Source organism: Carcharhinus amblyrhynchos, chromosome 11 (genome assembly GCF_965287045.1).
Source record: "Carcharhinus amblyrhynchos chromosome 11, sCarAmb.v2.hapA, whole genome shotgun sequence".
Taxonomy (NCBI): domain Eukaryota; kingdom Metazoa; phylum Chordata; class Chondrichthyes; order Carcharhiniformes; family Carcharhinidae; genus Carcharhinus; species Carcharhinus amblyrhynchos.
Genome location: NC_137334.1, coordinates 93,933,262 through 93,946,347, shown reverse-complemented (window position 1 = coordinate 93,946,347; position 13,086 = coordinate 93,933,262).

The following is a 13,086-nucleotide window of genomic DNA, read 5'->3' as shown; positions in this document are numbered from 1 at the left end:
ATCACGTTGTCACAGATCTCTATTCAGAAATGCACCCTTCCACCGCTACCCTCTGTTCTATCGTGAAGCTTCCTAAACTTCATTCAGAGTTATGCTGCATCCCTCCATGGTCTCGCACTTCCCCATCTCTCTTCCCCCCTCCCATGCTGCATTTCTCCAAGATCTCTGCAACCCTCAGGTTCTGGCCTGTTCTGCAATCGCTCCACCTTTGCAGCTGTGCCTTCAGAGTCTGGAATTCTCTCCCTAAACTTTGCCAACTTTCTCCCTCTCTTTCCTCTGCCTGTCAGTATGTGTCTTGCTGTCAAGTTTTACTTGATAATTGCCTCTGTGAAGCGCCTTGGGACACTAAATGCTAACAGTTGTGGACCATATCCTTTATTGCCACTGTCTCTTAATAGAACTTTGTTACATCCCCGGGGCATGCACCCCATTCATTTGGATGAGTGTCTAGTTGTGAGGATGATGGTGAGACTGCACTCTGAAAATGGGAAGACCAACCATGTATCACAGTTTGATCTAGTTGTACGACAGGCTATTTAATTCTTGTTCATTTTAGAATAGCACCGAGCAGCACACTATAAATAGAATATATAAACTTGCAGGACAGATGCTAATTTTCCCCTGTCCAACTGGGTGTCTTGTCAACACTGAACACTGTTAGTCACTGCTGGTGGCCAAATAGCAAATCCTTGCAGGTTTAGTTCATTCGTGCTGCAGTGAATCCCCAAAAGAGAAAATCAGGTTAATATTTACATGGGATTTTCTTTTCTCGACACTTGGATAATCCAGTCAGTCTGCCAAAATCTAGTAAGCATTCATTCTCAGCCAAGTGAGATGAGAGATCCCATGACTGCGTATTAGATCCAATTTCTGAAGCTGACTAGGACAGGAGTGTCTGAGGGGAGGGGGTCAGTAACTTGGGCACTAACGATCGGGGCTGCTTGTAACCATATTTCCTGAACAAATTGTGCTGTATGTGATCGGTGTTAAAGGAAGATAATTCCTGGTACCTATTGTCAAGTGTTAATCCTTGTATAGTAACTATCCTTATTGCCTGAAGTATTGTTTCATTGCCCACCTTCCTCACCCACTGACAGTTCAAAATAATGCTTGAATGAGCAATGTCAGATTTAAAATGCATTACCGTAAGGGTCCTTGATGACTCAGTCAGTGCTAGCTACACTGATGTATTTACCTTTATGACTAACATTCTTGTTGATGGAGTTGAAGAGATGTCTACTGTGACACCAATACTTTGGCAATGGACTATTTGAATGAACCAGAAACACACCACGGTTAGTACAGCTCTTTCACCATCTCAAACATTTAACCAGTAGGGAGTTGGTTTTAATTGAGACACCCAACAAGCACTTGACAGAACCAGCCGCAACACTGGTTTAAAATCGACCTGATTTTACTCCCAAAATCAAAACCAACATTCCACCTGATCATCTGAGGATACCCTGGCAGGTTTAGTTTCAAACAAAATTGCCCCGAGTTCTTTGTGTGGCAAACTTGTCAGTTTACATTTCTCTAGGCTCTGTGCAGTCCATTCTGGCCTCTTCCCCTGAGCCAGGGCTCCCATATCATTGGTTGATGTTTGACAGTGTTAATGCTTCACAGACTAAGTAATGGGTCCTTTTGTGCATTGTCATCATGAGAATACTCGAGACCTGGTCAATTACGAGCTGTCTGAAAATATTAGTCTGATTTTTAAGGCCCCTAGTTAATAAATAACAAGGATGTCTCTTTCTGCAAGTGCCATTTATTTGTATTTGGTTGTTTCTGAGGACAAGTGTAGAAATTGTAACTGGACTCCCGCTGCTACAGTCCAAACAGTGAACTGTATTCCTGGTTATGTCTGATTATAGGCCCTTTTAGAAAGGCTGTCTTCTGAAACGTGACCTAATCCCCTACTTAGCAATGAGTATTAACACTGCTCACTCAACCTGAAATTGAGCACTGGCTTCATGGTGTTAAAATTTATATTTGCAGTTGGGAGATTCTCGCAAAAATAATTTTAAAAAATAGTGCTTGTCTTGAAAGATATTTTCACATCAGTTCGACACACGGTCAAAAGCCAGCAATTCCCTCCCTAACAGCGCTGGGCGCGCCCCCGCAGCAGCTCAAGGAGGTGACCACCTTCTCTGGGGCAGCTTGGCCTCCACTCTGATGCTCACATCCCTTGATAATGGAAATAAACACACCCCAGGTGACTGAATCAGTTCTGAAGAATTGATCATTTACAATGTGGGAGTGGGTGCAATCCAAAGTTAATGCAAGCGTTTTTACATCTTTCTTTATGTTGTGGATTAGTGAGGTGAGGGATATCAGCATTGGGAGTAAAACACTTTGCTTCAACTACCAAATGTCCCTATCAAACACTCCCAGGACAGGTACAGCACGGGGTTAGATACAGAGTAAAGCTCCCTCTACACTGTCCCCACCAAACACTCCCAGGACAGGCACAGCACAGGATTAGATACAGAGTAAAGCTCCCTCTACACTGTCCCCCATCAAATACTCCCAGGACAGGTGCAGCACGGGGTTAGATACAGAGTAAAGCTCCCTCTACACTGTCCCCCCATCAAACACACCCAGGACAGGTACAGCACAGGATTAGATACAGAGTAAAGCTCCCTCTACACTGTCCCCATCAAACTCTCCCAGGACAGGTACAGCACAGGATTAGATACAGAGTAAAGCTCCCCCTACACTGTCCCCCATCAAATACTCCCAGGACAGGTGCAGCACGGGGTTAGATACAGAGTAAAGCTCCCTCTACACTGTCCCCCCCATCAAACACACCCAGGACAGGTACAGCACAGGGTTAGATACACAGTAAAGCTCCCTCTACACTGTCCCCCCATCAAACACACCCAGGACAGGTACAGCACAGGATTAGATACAGAGTAAAGCTCCCTCTACACTGTCCCCATCAAACTCTCCCAGGACAGGTACAGCACAGGATTAGATACAGAGTAAAGCTCCCCCTACACTGTCCCCCATCAAATACTCCCAGGACAGGTGCAGCACGGGGTTAGATACAGAGTAAAGCTCCCTCTACACTGTCCCCCCCATCAAACACACCCAGGACAGGTACAGCACAGGGTTAGATACAGAGTAAAGCTCCCTCTACACTGTCCCCCATCAAACACTCCCAGGACAGGTACAGCACAGAGTTAAACAGAGTAAAGCTCCCTCTACACTGTCCCCCCATCAAACACTCCCAGGACAGGTACAGCACGGGGTTAGATACAGAGTAAAATTCCCTCTATACTGACCCCATCAAATACTCCCAGGACAGGTACAGCGCAGGATTAGCTCTCTCTCCATTATGCCCTACCTCATTCCCAATCCCAGGAGAGTAATTCCTATTGCACTAGTGTGACACTTTTTCATTTCCTTGGACTGAAGGGTTTTGTTGGGAATGCTGAATTAAGGACAGCTTTATAATTTGCACCTCATCTGCAAAAACCTTGTTGGAAGTGTCCGTAAACCTTTCTTATTCAACCTGCCAAGCCATTACAGATTTACAGTCGCACTCTCTGAAGAGTAAATTAGTAGTTAAGTAAATTGGCGAAAGTCTCGAGTTTAAAATTGTCTTTTTGTCCAATTGTTGGTGGCCCAGTTAAAGGTAGGAGGTAACATGGAGAGTGCAGCATGTCCAGACTGTAACTCCTCAAGGTGCAGATGTCATTTTCTTTTCATGTTGAATACTTATTTGAAAGGTATATATTCTGCTCACAGGGAAATCAGACATTCTGGTAGCTATAGCTTTACATGGTTAACATCTTCTACGCGGTGCAATGGCTTTCAGCATTTTGAGAAAGGAATCTGGGTAGGCAATGACCTAATGGTATTATCGCTAGACTATTAACCCAGGAACTCAGCTAATGTTCTGGGGACCTAGGTTTGAATCCAACCACAGCAGATAGTGGAATTTGAATTAAATAAGAATATCTGGAATTAAGAATCTACTGATGACCATGAAACCACTGTCCATTGTTGTAAAAACCCATCTAGTTTACTAATGCCCTTTAGGGAAGGAAATCTGTCGTCCTTACCTGGTCTGGCCTACCTGTGATTCCAGAACCACAGCAGTGTGGTTGACTCTCAACTGCCCTTTGAACAAGGGCAACTAGGGATGGGTAATAAATGCTGGCCAACCAGCAACGCCCATATCCCATGAATGAATAAAAAAAATTTTTAAAAGGTATGCTTTTCAGCCACTTTCCCTTTTGTATGTCCAACAGTGAGACTAGGGGCTTTAATACATTTATATAGCACCCATGCCAATTTTGCAATACTCCAAAGCTCTTTGCAGTTTTTGGAGTGGAGTCACTTGTACAAAAAGTAGCAGCAAAGCCGTGTACATCAAGCTCCCACTAACAGCAACATGATAGTTACCAATATACCTGGTTAATTATGTTGGTCAAAGTCATATGGACCTATATGTTGGAGAGGACCAGTTATAAATACAGACTCATGCATTATTGACCTCAGGCTAAGGGATAAAGTGTTTTACTTGTAACGAAAGATGAATTCTTATTGCTCCCACAACAATCCCACCCCCTGGGCCCTATAACTAATTGTAAGTACTGTCATATAGGAGTTGCTGTGGGTTAGTGCTGACACATTGCATCCTTATCTGCAGCCAAGGTGAATAGATTCTCTCTTTCTTCCAATGTCACTTGGTTAAGACCACCCTGTCTCAGTAATTGGCCTGTATTGGATCCTGCAGATCCACAGGAATTGCTGCCTCCAACCAAAGTACTTTTGGATGTGGCTCAAGGCAAAGATGGCGAAAGCCATAAGGTATTAGACTGCGTGTGAGAGCTTACGCTCAACTGCCCCACACACACATACACACACACATTGCCCCCACCCTGGAGGGCAGTCAGAGCCAATGCCCAGGATGAGCCAGTGAACTTTGTGTGCTGGCATTGTCCAAACACTTGTGCCAACCCTTAGGGGCAGGAAAATGCTGATTTGGTTTTTAATGTAAGTAATCTGTGCCAATGATGGAATTGATTTAAGGGCCAGTTACATTGCGGAGAAATTCCAACCTCCTGGGCACGTGCACGTTCCTGAGGATAGGGTGACCATCCATTTGATATCCCTTTGTTGACAGTGCTGGAAAGGTTAATTGGGCAGGAGTAGAACAGGCGACACACTAGTTTTCCCACATTCGGCCTCCATCCTCCGTGGCGTGTTTCCCTTTCCCCCTTGCCATTTGGTCTATCTCAGTTTTGCTCATCAATGCTTCCCTAAGCTCTGTCTATTTAAGTGACGAGTGTGTAAATGGTACTGACGAGATTCTCGCGTTTGTCTATGTGACAGAGCTCAGTGAGTCTCTAGCAATTGGTGTAACAGGGTTTTGTATAGTTCCTTGTATAATCCTGTAGTTAGCAAAGCCTCTGGCATCATCAGTTACTCAAATTGGTGCATTTAAACAATAATTTGAAGCTGTATTTTATAAAGTGGAACGTTCAAACATTTTGATTTGTTTCCACCTCTGTGTAAACGGTACTGAGATTTATAACGCCTCCGATTAGGTTAGACCCATTGGCCTTAAAGATTGTGCTGTCAGAGTATGGGTTAAAAAGAGAGGATATCACCCATTCTGTGGTGGGACAGGGTGGTTACTGTCCGATGTGATTGAGACGAATGGTGGACCGAGGATATCCTCTCAGTAATTTAGTGACCAGGACAATTTTCCCCCTTCTCCTCGTCAGACATCCCACCTCCTACTGGGTTTCCTCGAATTGCTTCCTTTAACCTCTCTTTCTTTCCCACGTAATGTTTAATTTAAACATTTTGATTTTTAAAAAGCGTTAGAAAATGTCACTTTATTTGGTGGCTGAGAGGATAAAGTTTGCACCCAGCAACAACCGGAGAGAGTGTGTGTGTGAATCTGGTACGCATTTCCAGGGAGAGGGTGAGAGATCATATCCAACTGGGGAGGCCATTAAATCAATGCAACAGAACAATTTATATATACAATAAATGTGAGCGTGTACGGGTGTCTAGAAATTACTGAGTGATCTCCACATTAATGGCTGTTTAGCTTAAACGCCTCCGTCACATTAGCGGAGAGAGGAATTTGATATGAACCGTGGCTTAGGATGAGGATGTCTCTTACAGTAATTCCGTCGTCATGTTATCTTTTATTCAGAGTAGACACAGGATTTGCCTCGTGAGCTTGGAAATAAAAGGCCGGCTCTTCCAAATATCTTTGCATTGACAAGGTGCTGGGACAGGTGAGATGGTCTCGATACAGGGTGGTATTGAATGCACTGTATGACTAACTGTCAAACACCACTCTGTTTAAGCTCCTTGTACAGTGTAGAGCCAGACTGCTTTGCTGACTGAACATTATGACTGTATTACATTTCTTAATTGTACAGGTGTATAATATGTTTTATTTGTAATGATTCCCGATGTAATTCCTTTCACTGCTTTTATTGGTCCTTTGTACCTATTGTAAAAGAAAGCCATGTTTATATTTGGTTTGTTACCAATAATCTTGTTTCTATGAAATCTGTATATTGGTGGTACGCATTCTTGTTGCAATCCGATTCTGCATGAGTTCAGTGGGACTAGTACACAGGAGATTGCCTTTTATGTTAGTCCGTGCTATTGGTCAAAGTGTGCAGGCTACTGCTCTGAACTGGAACCCTGACAGGGTCGAGGAAAGTCCACGGCATTTAGCACTTTTCAGAGCATTAATAAAACTATTTATTTCACAGTCCCGTCCATTTGATCTCTGTTAATTCTTTTAAACCTGGGCTTTTAACAAGTGTTTATTGATTTGAGTGAGACTTTATAGAGTGATCAACTGAAACATAGAAAATAGGAGCAGGAGGAGGCCATTCGGCCCTTAAAGCCTGCTCTGCCTTTCATTATGATTGTGGCTGATCATCCAACTGAGAACCCTACTCCTCCCTTCTCCCCATTGTCTTTGATCCCCTTTGCCCCAAGAGCTATATCTAATTGCTCCTTGAAAACGTTCAACATTGTAACCTCAGCTACTTTCTGTGGTAGTGAATTCCATAAGCTGACCTCACTCTGGGTGAAGAAATTTCTCCTCGTCTCTGTCCTAAACAGTCTATCCCAAATCCTCAGACTGAGCCCTGGTTCTGGATCTACCCTTTCTAGTCCTGTTAGAATTTACAGGTTTCTGTGAGGTTCCCACACATTCTTCTGGATTCCAGCGAACGTAATCCTAACCGACTCAATCTCTCCACATGCGTCAGTCCCACCATTCCAGGAAGCAGATTGGTAAATGTTCTCTGTACTCCTTCTAGAGCAAGACCATCCTTCCTCAGATAAGAAGACTAAAACTGCACACAATATTCCAGGTGTAGTCTCACCAAGGCCCTGAATAACTGCATCAAGACTCCCTGCTCCTGTACTTGAAACCTCTCGCTATGAAGGCCAACAGACCATTTGCCTTTTTTACTGCTTGCTGCACCTGCACGCTTATCTTCAGCAACTGGTGCACAAGGACACCCAGGTCCCACTGCACACTCCAATTTTTCCTGTTCTTGCTACTGAAGTGGATAGAACATAGAAAAACTACAGCACAAACAGGCCCTTCAGCCTACAAGTTGCGCGGATGATGTCCCTACCTACTAGGCTTACCTATAACCCTCAATCCTATTAAGTCCCATGTACTCATCCAGGAGTCTCTTAAAAGATTCTATCGAATTTGCCTCCACCACCACCGACGGCAGCTGATTCCACTCACCCACTACCCTCTGAGTGAAAAACTTACCCCGACAACTCCTCTGTCCCTGCTCCCCAGCACCTTAAACCTGTGTCCTCTCGTAGCGACCATTTCAGCCCTGGGAAAAAGCCTCTGAGAATCCACCCGATCTATACCTCTCAACATCTTATACACTTCTATCAGGTCCCCTCTCATCCTTCATCTCTCCAGGGAGAAAAGACCGAGCTCCGTCAACCTATCCTCATAAGGCATGCCACCCAATCCAGGCAACATCCCTGTAAATCTCCTCTGCACCCTTTCAATAGCTTCCACATCCCGCCTGTAATGAGGCGACCAGAACAGAGCAAGAGGGGTAGTCTCACATTTAGCCACATGCATACCACTCTCTGCATGGGGAGGCGATGGCCTAATGGTATTATTGCTAGTCTATTAATCCAGAAACTCAGCTCATGTTCTGGGGACCCGGGTTTGAATCCTGCCACAGCAGATGGCGGAATTTGAATTCAATTTTTTAAAAATCTGGAATTAAGAGTCTACTGATGACCATGAAACCATTGTTGATTGTTGGAAAAATCCATCTGGTTCACTAATGTCCCTTTAGGGAAGGAAATCTGCCGTCCTTACCCGGTCTGGCCTACATGTGACTCCAGAGACACAGCAATGTGGTTGACTCTCAACTGTCCCCTGGCAACTCGGGATGGACAATAAATGCTGGTCCAGCCAGTGACGTCCATGTCTCATCTCATGACTTTAAAAAAAAATCTCATCTCAGTCCTAAAAGGGAGTTTAAACGAATTTGGCAGGGGGTGGGATATGGCGTAGAGATAGAGTTTGCAGTGATACACAGCCAAATATAGAAGAAACAACTGGGCAGTCTGGAAGGCAGAGTGATTGAAGACAAGATAAGGCAGAAGGAAGTAACAAGGCAAGGCTGGATTGGATTTGTTTTAATGGAAGGAATCTTGTGAGTAAGGCTGATGAGTTGAGGCTGTAAATTAACACAGAGGGATATGATACCATTGCTATCACAGAGACATGGCTGAGGGCGTGGCAGGACTGGCAATATTAAGAACATAAGAACATAAGAAATAGGAGCAGGAGTAGGCCATCTGGCCCTTCGAGCCTGCCCCGCCATTCAATAAGATCATGGCTGATCTGTCGTGGCTCAGTTCCACTTTCCCGCCCTCTCCCCATAACCCTTAATCCCCTCTCTTATCAAAAACCCATCAACCCGCTTCTTAAAAATATTTAGCGAGGCAGCCTCCACCACTTCAACGGGCAGAGAATTCCAGAGATTCACCACCCTTTGAGTGAAGAAGTTCCTCCTCAACTCCGTTCTGAACCGCCCCCCCTTTATCTTGAGGCTGTGCCCCCTAGTCCTACTGTCTTTTTTGAGCGGGAAGAGTCTTTCCACCTCTATCCTATCCATCCCATTCATCATCTTATACGTCTCAATGAGATCTCCCCTCATTCTTCTATAGAACCTTCTGGCAAGACCTGGGGGGGGAGGTGGGTGTAAGAGAGGAGGTGGTGTTGCCGTATTTATCAAGGAGTCAATTACTGCAGTCAGGAGGGATGATAGTTTAGAAGGTTCCTCAAATGAGGCCATAAGGGTAAAACATTGAAACAAAAAGGGGGCAATCACATTGCTGGCAGTGTACGATATGCCTCCAAACAGTCAGAATAAGATAGAAGGGAGATATGTAGGCAAATCTCTGAGAATTGTTTGAATAATTGTGGGCGATTTCAGAATGGTACAGCGCAGGAGCAAAGACATCTCTGAGAACAGAGATGAAGGAGGCTGTTTCAACTCTGGATCCGTGAACATCAAGGCCAGTGGAAAATACATTTCAGGCATGGTTCCCTGCCACACGGTGGAGATGGCACTGACGCCCACACACCCTCCTGGGAAGTGAGGACCTTTGGAACCAAGGTACACCTTTGGAATGAGTGGGTGTAGTACCCCCGAATGAGCTGGCTCCAGCAGGAGACCAATGTCCTTGGGGTTGGCGTGTGTCTCGATGAAGGACTCTTGTGAAACAATAGCTGCTGGGGTTTGAAAGCAGCCTGACACTGGCACCGGTCAACACAGACTCCTCCAAGCCAGCTGAAGGGCACAAGGGTAGAACATTGCAAGGGAAATTCTTGGGAAGTACAAACTTGCATTGGGCAATTCCCGGCACTGTGAACCATCCAATACTCTGATTTTATTCCCAATCATTGGATTGCTTCAATTGTATTCCAGGAATAGATAACCGGAAAAGTTAGAATTAAAACCATTTCTAACGCCTCAGTAACTGTGGGACTGACATACTCCAACACCACACCCCCCCCCCCCTTTCAACTTGTGAAACCCACTCCCCTGTGACAGTATCCCCACATCTAACATCCTGATTAGCTTTCTGGCTCAACACAGAGCTCCACAACCACCCTGCCAAACTCCCACAGAACACCCTCAATACCCACTGAAACCACGCAGGACCCACATAATGCCCTGCCCTCCCCTCCCCTCCTCCCTTACTGACCCCCACCATCCAGGTAGACCCCATCCCAGGAATATGGAGAGCACAGGGTCACTACAGACCTTTAAAAGGGCATCTTGATCAATCTCTGAGGGAACATTGTTGGTTACAGGGATGTTTGGGTTCGGACAGAGAAGACATGTCCCCTTCGTGCTCTGCCATTTTGGCTAATGTCCAACCCTTGTTGCTCCCTGTAGTGCCTTGCCCTTGCAGCTTGTTGCTTTCTTGTCTCCTGGGCCTTTTTCTTATATATTATTATTCATGTTAGTGAGTGATCAGCTGAGGTTGGGATGTAGTCGGAGTCTCAGAGTGGGGAGAACAATCACTCGGAACATTCTCCTCAGTTGGACACCATTCATTCTGTTCCAAGAGGAAACTTGAAGATGGGATGTGTGTGTGTGAGCTCACGCTGTCTACAGGCTGAGTTTGACGGCGCTGACAGTCTGTGTGTTTGTCTGTACAGAGTGGGGATTGAATGTGGGAACCGCCTGCACTGTGACTCTCGAAGCTCACTCAGTCAGTAACTGAGCCTATGGACAATGTGTCAGTATCGTGTGAATGTGACTGGGTTAGTAATCCAGAGACTGGAATAATGACAGACACACGAGTTAAACACACACTGCACCGGGAGGGAAAATTAAACTCAATTAATGAAATTTAAACTGAAAAGACTAACGTCAGTAACGGTGACCGTAAAACCAGAGGTTATTGTTCTAAAAACATCTGGTTCACCAACGTCCTTTAGGGAAGGAAATCTGCTGTTCTCACTTGGCCGGGTTTACACCAATCAGGTAAAACCAAGTTGGTGACTCACCGCAATCTTCTGATGGACAATTAGGGATGGGTAATAAATACTGACCTTACACCCACACCCCACGGTGCAATAAAAATACTCCCCAGTCTGTGTGTGAAAATGAAGAGAACTCTTCCCATTTCTGTTTTTGTCCATGATCCGTACAGAAATCAGAAAACACACCAAGTTCCTCCAATTTGAAGCCACATTTATTTCCAGATTTGAGGTTTCGGTTATTGAAATAACGAGATTTGAAAGATAATTGTTGGATGGACAGCTCCCTCTCTGCTCCATCCAGCTCTCCCTCACAACTGCGATGCCAGGATCATCACAACATACTGACTCATCCCCACACACCCCCCACCCAGACCATGTGATCTCCAGGGAGAGGTGAAAACCCCGGGGCCAATATGGGGGAAAAACCTGGGAAATTCCTCTCCAACCCCCTGTGGCGATCGAAACTAGTCCAGGAGATCACACTGGCCCTGATCAGACACTGCTTCCCAAGACCATTGCTATTCCGTTTCTGTTTTACAAACACTATCTGAATCCCCTGCCTCGGAGACTGGTTCCCAACTATCCGCAGTCTCGCTCTGTACTGACACCAACAAAACCAACATTCAATGAAGATTGAAAGTAGCTGATGGGCTGTTCCTGTTTCTGTGTTAATCCAACTTGAACAGAAACTCTCCTCAATCCTTTCTCTCCAATTGTCAATTTGCTGAAATTCATTCCCTCAGTCAACACACCCCATATCCCAGAGCACTGACTGAAGAACCTTTATAAAACCTCAGGCCTGAGCTCAAACTCCCAGTGAGGGGAATTCTGGAAGTCACAGTTTCAGACTCTGGATCAACCTCATCTTAAACATGAAAAAGCTGAAATGATGGAGGGGCTGAGCTGGAGGCTGAGGATCTAGAAACAACGAACAGACCCAGGACTGCTCAAACCCAAACTGGAATCATTGCATCGTAGGATCCCCTCAGTGCACTCGAGCCCCCAGGGGGAATGGCCACCCAAACAAGCTGGCTCCAACTGCAGACCAATGTCCCTGGGCTGAGCTGGAGTGACCAGAGGCTGGGACATGGGTCTCGATGAAGGACTCTTGTGAAACACTGGCCATTGGGGTTTGAAAGCAGCCTGACCCTGGCACCAGTCAACACAGGCACCTCCGAGCCAGCTGGTGCCAGGGAGGGCTCAGGGCCCGGTTTTACCATTGTGTCATGCTGGAAACGTGGTAAAGTCGGGCATGAGGCCATTAGCACGATCCACACCCACATCCACACAGATGGCACTTCACTGAGGCTCAGGAATGATCGCGATCCAATTCACACCCGAAACAGGTACAACAGTGATTTAAATGCATTAGCATTGAATTAATAAACTACCTGCCCCAACCTTATCAACATTTCCTCCTTTACCATCGCGATCTCGCATCCAGATTCAGCACAAAACAGACCTACTCGGCAAAACTCTGTTTGGGGTTCTCCAGTTTCTGAAGAGGTAAATTCAGAGTTTCGGTGACTCTCTGACTCAGATCGGAGATGGGGGGGGTTGGGGTGGGGGCGGGGGGCGGTCCCAATCATTCTCTGGTTGGTGGGGGTGGCAGGTCAGATGGATCTCTGGTGGGGTTGGGGGGGAGAGGGGAGGTTAGGGGGCAGTGGGGATCGCTGTCACTCTGCAGGAAATCGGTGGGGGGAAAGGGGGCAGGGGGTCGTGTTCGGTCTGGGTCGTGGGGGGTATGGGTGGATAAGGAGGACAGTTGTAGGCTTTGGGATGATATCTCCGGGGACTGTCGTTCCCGGGCTGCTTTATCCGGTTTTTCTGGCCCAGGAGCAATGTGACAGTGGCACAATTTCCAAATTTTTTTCTAACTGCGCAGGCACAGTTCAGAACTCCAATCGTTTCGGATGCGCTAAGTCTCGCCCTCAGCGCGATTCGGACCTGCGATTTTTTTTCAGGCTGAGTGTGTATGGGGGGCGCCTGAAAGCAGATTCCCAAGTCGGATCTGAATTACACCCAGATTCAGCAGAGTCATA